Source organism: Amblyomma maculatum, chromosome 3, assembly GCF_055883805.1.
Source record: "Amblyomma maculatum isolate TAMU_Amacu chromosome 3, ASM5588380v1, whole genome shotgun sequence".
Taxonomy (NCBI): Eukaryota; Metazoa; Arthropoda; class Arachnida; order Ixodida; family Ixodidae; genus Amblyomma; species Amblyomma maculatum.
The window spans coordinates 99,595,009-99,601,665 of record NC_139346.1 but is presented as its reverse complement, the minus strand read 5'-3'; the positions used below and the strand labels follow the sequence as shown (position 1 = coordinate 99,601,665).

Below are 6,657 nucleotides of genomic sequence, written 5' to 3'. Positions count from 1 at the left end.
ACATGAAAGAAGGAAATTTAAGGTATGCAGCTCTCAAGCCTTGTATTTCTCATATCATAACATCCTCACAACGTAGGTCGACGACACCGATGTTTAAAACGAAGTTGACTTTCCAAACAAACATATAATGTGCACTTGAATAAACGCATTTCACTTTTTTAAATCTGGTACGCTTGCTGCTTTGCGCTGCTTCAATCGCTGTCTCATGAAATGTGACATAATAAAACGGTAATTTTATCAGCGCATTTCTAGAGCAACGTGCACAACTTCGGATACGCCCTTTGTGGACTGATTTTCTTTGGCCATATCCGTGCAAGATCTCAAATGATTGGCTGCTCCAGGTATGTTTATCGTCTTTCCCGGTTTTACAAAAGTATGCAGTTTGTGATATACGACTAAATGGCATACTCTCAGGTTAGTATCCTGCTTTTTAGGTATTGTGAAACTTTGTTCTGCTTCTATTGCGGTAAATCTTCCTGCCTATGCCGAGATAAGTGTGCAATGTAGTTTTTGATTGACAAGGTCTGTAATGAAGCGTCTATCTATGGTTCGTTTAATTGAGTATAAGCAGACAGCCTACGGCAGGGTTAATTTTCTGCTGCTCTCTATGGCGAAACAAAACAAAAAGATAGCCTGGCATGATAAAAAATAGTTTGCCTTTTTCGGCACGTGTAGCTCGAGCCAGATCATATAAATTGTGTAGCATCTGAGCTACAGTCAAACCTCTGAGCAGACAAAGCTAGTAACACTTCCTTTGCAACCCAGTGTCATTGAAAAAAGAGCAGGTAATTATGAAAGCGTTATCGAATTTTTGAGCAGAATTCACAGGCTAGAGTGCAAAAACTGACACCTTATTGTAAATCTGTAAACATTGATATTTTAGTAATTAAAATACTCATTTATAATAAGGTTATTTTAAATAAAATGCCATGCTTGAATAGTTCACATCAACTGCAAATATTAGAGAGGAGTAGGAAGATCTGAACATTTAATATGAAATTAGAAGCGCTTAGTATGAAATACTGTATTAGATCCTCGGCCGCTTTGTCTAACCATAAATTAGAGCAATCAGACAACTATAACAAGCACCGTTCCGCCGCTATTCCTTTTACTTGCACTGACTCATGTTGGTGACTCGCTGGTAGCGGCACCTAACCTTATCACTTGCGATAAATGCTGGTGGCTTCCACACAAACCTGGCGCGTTCGAAGTTACACGTTTGACAGACGTTTTAAGTTTGGAATACAAGCGATTAATTTATGTGGAGCATTCAGTTCAAGAATTATTTTGATATAACGAAGCAGGATATAAATGTGCCTGTGGTCTATTTCGGTATAATGAATGCCACAGGGCATGTTGCTTGAATTAAAACGTGATGGAGTTGATTCATAATGTGTTCTATGCCTAACCATACCGATGATACTTTACAACGAGGTGGTTATATGTGTGTTGTATCGGTTTGCGCCACGCAGTAAATACAGTCCTTAGATTTCTATTCCCACAGACCATCATTGGCAGCAAAGCGCAAATTAATTTAATCTTGTTTTCCCTATTGAAATAAAACTTCGCACCTAATACGATGTGTGTTGAAAGGCGCAGGAGCCACTGAGTAGAGTCAGTAAAATTATTTCTGCACTATTGATCCTTTTATCTCTAGACAAATTTATTACCCTCCTTCTGTTTACAGGTACATTCGCCTCGTGATATGAACTTCAAAGTTGTTCTTCTCGGTTTGGCCATTTTTGGCTTTTTGATGTCAGGTAAGACCAGTCAATAAGTAATTACTTTTATTCTTTTTGTTTGCGAGACACGATGAAAAATTTGTCAATAATTTATCGCCTCCTACTAAATTCATCATTACTGATGTGTGTCTCACTGCCTTCGACTGGTGCATATAAAAAGTCAGCCATTCGAAATCGATCAATGCCCGTTGAATAGCGAAAGTATTCAGCTATAATGGGACGTGCTAGAAGATAGAGTACGAACATATAATTAAAAATAGGGATTATCGTTGACTCCTTTGCAAACCTTGAGATAACCGAGCAGTACAGTAACCGCACATCAGTCAGAACTCGCATTTGTACCCATAAAGAGTTTGACGGCTAAAAATACCCGATTAAACAGGAGTGCGAGATCGCTCACCCAAAACGTTAAGGCCGCAAAACCGTCGGCTCTAATCCTTCAGGAGTACAAATATGGTGCTACTCTGAAACAGGAAGAATTTGCCTCGCTTGTTATGCCGAAAACTGATCCAGGGTTGCGGCACTAAATATTAAAAGGTTAACGATTTAGGTACGTAGCTAAAAAGGGCGAATCTACCCGCTATGCACAAAATCACCTATAGTTCACCATGTTCATTCTAACCCAAGGAGAACTTGAAAAGGTACGACGCCGATGTTTTCTTTGCCGGCAATCAGCATACAATACAACATAAAGCTTAAAAGTTTTCTTCGTGTGCATCTTAAAAAGTTTTATTTGTAATTGGAATCTTATTGATTTTTGACTCAAGCATCACGCTCCATTTAGATCTTGTGGTCAGAAACCTGGCTGTCGGGTGAAGCACTTCTCTGAAGTCCGCTTTTTCGCACCATTTTCAGGTGTGGTACTTAGCACTGCAGAAACGGCGTCGGAAGCAAAGCAGGCCGCAGAACCGCACGAACGCGCTGCGTCCGGAGCCCAAGGTGCTGAAGAAGAGCGCATTGGTTCAGCCTGCATTACCACGCTCTGTGGCGGTGGCCTGGGCTAGATGCCGAGACTCTCTCATGGAACTGTCCGGAGTGGGAGGAACACCAACTTTTACCACTTTTGCAAAAATATTGAAGGCACCATTATGTAACCAACAATTGTTTGCACAGCTCTCTCACCGTCAGTGGTGCCAGAATCTCTTTCGATAAGATTAATGGAATAAACGTGGATACGAAATGAACACAAGGCCTATTCAATGGAACGTTTTAAGTCGTACGTCTTTATATCCGTAAATTAATAGACAATATAGAAGACGTTGCGATGAAAATAAGAGCAAGGTTGGCCTCAATTCTACTGTCTCCTACATCAGGTTGTAGATTTGGAAATTGAGAAAGTTAAAAATAAGGATAATTTAAGGTGGTTGGGCAAACAGTGAGCTCTATTTGAGGGGTTGCCTGTCTTTAAAGAGTGTGAAAGAAAATCGTGACTTTAATCTTTCTCTCAAGAGCAACAAACTAGAGTTCAATCGGGTCAGCAATCGAAGCAGCATTCTTGGTTAACCGCTTCTGCTTTCAAGGATCAGCAGCTTGATACAGACAATTTGAACGTTTTGCTAATATTTATATGCGGGAATATACTTTCGACCACGAAGGCTGAGGCACAGCAAACGTTGCTCACCAGTCGAGCACATGCTCATTATGGCGACATTGCCGTACGTGGTGTATGTAGTTATGAGAAGGAGAGGAATGAGAGGGTAATTAAAGACACTTAAGTTGTGCAGCTCTGTGATTGGCAAGTGTTTCTTTCGTTGTCGTCATCCAGGTGGTTCTAGTGAAGAAGAAATCCGTATTTGCCTATCCGTAGTCGTACAGTGTAGATCCATTGAGCTCTAATACTCATGTACCCACACCCCGATGTCACACAGGCGCACGTCCAAAGAGGTCCTTAAGGGTGCTCAGCCAGTCCCTCTTGCACAGCTCTATAAAAATGTCGTCGCTTGTACATTGCCTGGCCGGCGCATTGTGCTCCGTGCTTGTGCGCCTGCTGATTATGCAACCTTTGCTTTGATGTCAGTGAAGAAAAACTAAACAAAATATCTATTCATCTTAGAACGGCTCCTGGACCAACATTATGAATAAAAAATAAAGAAATAAAATAAATAAATAACAGCTGCTTTAAAGTGTCTTTTAAAGTTTCTTTTTCTATTTTCAGTCTTAACATCGCTCCAGGTCTCTTCGCGCGTTCTTTATATGTCGCACTTTCGCAGCGCGACTGTGCACACTGAATTATATCGTCTTTTTAGCACCTAATAAATCGTACATGCTTGTGTGCGCAGATAATTAATGACTCTGGAACCGAAATGGGCCATCGTCGGCCATTTAAAGAGGCAAATAAACAATACTAGAGGTAAGCTGCCCCTGAAATAACGATATAAAACAATATGGTAGTGAAAAAACCTGACAGTCAGCTGCACTCTAGCTTTCATATGCGGAATACGTCCCCCTACCGTCATATTAGTTTACAGTGAGTAAGGAAATCATTCCAGATAATAGGCATTTTTTTTCTGCATTTCACGAGGCCACCAGAACTGCGGAAACACCACATGGCCTTGTGGGCGTATAGGTGCGTATACAGGATTGCCAGTTTTTCTAGGACGATATCCTCCCCGTCCTTCAACAAATCTGTAGTTATCTGAACCTTTCCAGCTGATTTCTCCCTTTTCACAGTTTCTAATGCTTTCGAGACCTCTTCCTTCGTCACTGGTGGAACTTCGGACTGTTTTTCCCTACCGACAATCTCATTACGGTCCTGACTACTAGCTCTACAGTAGCAATCTGTGTAGAACTCCTCAGCTACTTTGACTATCTTGTCCATATTCATGACGACGTTGCCAGCCTTGTCACTTATTGCATACATCTGGTTTTTGCCTATTCCCAATTTCTTCTTTACCGCTTTAAGGCTTCCCCCGTTCATTACAGCATGCTCATTTTTCTCCATGTTATACTTCCTTATATCGGCCACCTTGCACTTATTGATTAGCTTTGATATCTCGACCAATTCGATCTGGTCTGTCGGATTGAAAGCTTTCATACTCTAGAGTTTCTTAATCAAATCTTTCGTCTCCTTAGACAGCTTACCAGTATCCTCTCTAACTATCCTACCGCCTACTTCTACCGCGCACTCAGCAATCATATCTCTGAAATTATTGTTTATTGCTTCTAGGGTAATGTCGCCATCCTCGGTTAGAGCTGAATATCTATGCTGTAGAGAGATCCTGAACTCTTCTGCTCTCGCTCTCACCGCTAATTCGTTTATGGGTTACTTTCTTACAAATCTGTTGCGTTCCTTCTTCAGATTTAGGCTAATTCTGGACCACGCCATCCTGTGGTCAGTGCATCGCACTTTGCCGATTACCTCTACATCTTGCATAATGGCGGGGGTTGAACACATTATGGAGTCAATTTCATTTTAGTCTCCCGTTAGGACTTTTCCATGTCCATTTCCAGTTCTTCCGTTTGCTGAAAAAAGGAATTCATGATTCTTATGTTATTGCGCTCTGCAAACTCAACTAGCAACTCCCCCTGGTATTCATAGAACGAATGCCATAGTCACCTACTGCTTGGTCTCCTGCCTGCTTTTTCCCTACCTTGACATTGATGTCGACCATTAGTACAGTATACTGCGTCTTTACTTTTCGCATTGCCGATTCTACATCTCCATAGAAGCTTTCAACTGCCTGGTCATCATAATTACATGTAGGTGCATAGGCCTGTACAACCTTCAGTTTATAGCCCTTATTAAGCCTAATTACGATGCCTGCCACCCTCTCATTAATGCTTTAAAATTCATGTCTATATACTTCCGCTATATACTTATTGATAACGAAAACCACTCCTAGTTGTTGCCTCTCTAGCAAACCTCGACAACACAGTACATGCCCAGTCTTCAATACAGTATATGCCTCATTCGGCCTCCTAACCTCACTAAGCCCTATGACATCCCATTTCCTACCCTCTAGTTACTCTAACAGCCCTGCTAAACTAGCTTCACTAGCTAGGGTTCTAGCGTTAAAAGTTGCCAGGGTCAGTTTCCAATGGCGGCCTGTCCAGTGGAGCCAGAAATTCTTAGCACCCTCTGCTGCGTCACAGGGCTGACCGCCGCCGTGGTCAGTTGTTCCGCAGCCGCTCGTGCCTGAGGGCCGGGGTTTTATGGATCTTATCATGAGAGGTGACAGACTTGAGAAGTGTGGGCTTAAACTGAATCACAAAGACGAAGATCGTGGCATCTTCCCCTATCAAGTCCTGGAGCATCAAGGGGCAAGAAGTCAAAGCCGTGACAGATTTTCTCTAATTGGGCTCCAAGATTAGCCGGGAAGGTGACTGCAGCCATGAAATTAGGAGTCGCCTGCTTTTGATAAAGAGAGCCATGGCTAGCATTGACCGCCTATTTAAGAGCAGAGATATCAGACTGCCCACAAGATCCGTATAACTCGTGCTGTGGTCTTTCCAGTTGTGATGTATGGATGCGAGAGTTTAACTGTGAAAAAGGCTGACGGCCGAAGAATTGACGCGTTTGAATTGTGGCAGTGTCGGAGAATCGTGCGAGTTCTTGGAATGCCAGAAGATCAAATCAGTCGATGTTGTCGACCATAAACTCGTCAAATTCTAAAGTTAAAGCTCAGCTACCTTGGTCATCTGAACAGAAGAGAGGAGTCGCTGGAGAAAGCTTTGATGTTGGGAAAAGTTGAGGGTTACCGGAGACGGGGTAGGCAGCGAAAGCGATGGTTAGGTGACATCCTCGAGGTGCTGCAGATGCAGTTATGTCATATTAAGAAGATAGTGACAGACCGTAAAGCTTGGCGTGAAATGGTCCATAGGGGCACAACGTGTCGGACATGACTGAAAGACTGAACTGAACTGTAATATAAATTACCGAGCCAGGTGTATACAGATATCTGTACGTACAGCCTGT

The 6,657-nt window shown here is 42.3% G+C and overlaps 1 long non-coding RNA gene across 1 annotated transcript; it reads left to right on the top strand.

The window, feature by feature from the left end:
• The first annotated feature begins 732 nt into the window (after positions 1-732).
• Positions 733-2,931, top strand: LOC146195414 (uncharacterized). The gene is made up of 3 exons (XR_014706009.1): positions 733-785; positions 1,688-1,760; positions 2,598-2,931. It is a non-coding gene; the product is annotated as an uncharacterized LOC146195414 (long non-coding RNA).
• Positions 2,932-6,657: the final 3,726 nt, after the last annotated feature.